Below are 1223 nucleotides of genomic sequence, written 5' to 3' on the forward strand. Positions count from 1 at the left end.
GCGCGTTGGATTGTTTTTGTGGTAACTATGCAATTAGTTCTTTTCGCCCCGCGTTTGCCAGGGGCTTCTGTCTTTGTGTGTGTGTGTGTGTGTGTGTGTGTGTGTGTGTGTGTGTGTGTGTTTGGAACAGGATTCAGTGGCCAATCTGTTCTCGCTCTGTTTGCCACCGACTCTCTTAGAAGCGTGGACTTGCCCCCACTCGCAGGGTCGGAAAGGCCGTCTCGGTGGACAGGTGAGAAAACCACGGCCACAGAGGACAAGTGACCTATGTGGGGACATTCAGTGCCGGGCAGTGCCACTACGGGACCACCAGATGCTCTGTCCAGTCTTAGTCGGTCATTCTAGAGAATGGACGAGAATACAGATGACACGGCATCTTCAAAGCCGCACGGGGCCCGCCACACGGCCAGTGCCCTCAGCACTTCCGGTCAGAGGCAAACTCGTGGGAAGCAGGGGGCACTGGCGGTTTTGGTTAAATCTGGGGCATGTTCTGTATGTAACATCGACCTGAAAGAGAGAACTGAGACAGGGTTGCACGAGGCTAAGGCAAACCTGAGTTTTTTTTATTAGTTTTGTTTTGTCTTATCCGGGCTTGCTGTCCCTCTCCACCCAGCGTATTGGCACACCTGTCACCTCCCACCTTAACATGCACGTGTGACACGGAAGCAAAGACCTCCCAGCCTCCAACAGGAAGAGAAGCTCAGTGACCACACGGTGTCGAAGTAGGGAAGAGGGAAGTCAGGTAAGAGCGGAGCCCGCCGAGTCCACCGCAGCGCGTGTGTGCGGGGAAGAACCCGCCGGACGGCATGAATGATGCGTGGCGTGGACCTCGCCCGCTTCCACACCGCACGGGTGAAAAGCATGCGGCCCAGATGAGCTTTGGGGGACGCGGAACTAGAGCCGACTCGGGTCTCCTGAGTCTGGGTTCTGCGTACACAAGATATGGCATCTTATCTCAGGATGCTTTGGGTGGCAAACGACAGGCCACCTGGCTCAAAACAGCTTAGACGGAAAGAGCGTCAGGATCTCAGGGGCCAGCGAGGAGCGAGGCCAGGCACAGGACATGATCAGTACTCGTATCTGCTTGTCCTGACTGTGGGGGGCACTCTGCCACCCTCGCCCTGTGCCACGGCCTTCATGTAAGCTAACTGTCAGCATCCTCCAGTGGTGATACTGCTCTTTGAAGAGAACGGGCATTCACAGATGGACGCGGCGTGGGATGT

Source organism: Pteropus alecto, unplaced genomic scaffold, assembly GCF_000325575.1.
Source record: "Pteropus alecto unplaced genomic scaffold, ASM32557v1 scaffold45, whole genome shotgun sequence".
NCBI lineage: Eukaryota > Metazoa > Chordata > Mammalia > Chiroptera > Pteropodidae > Pteropus > Pteropus alecto.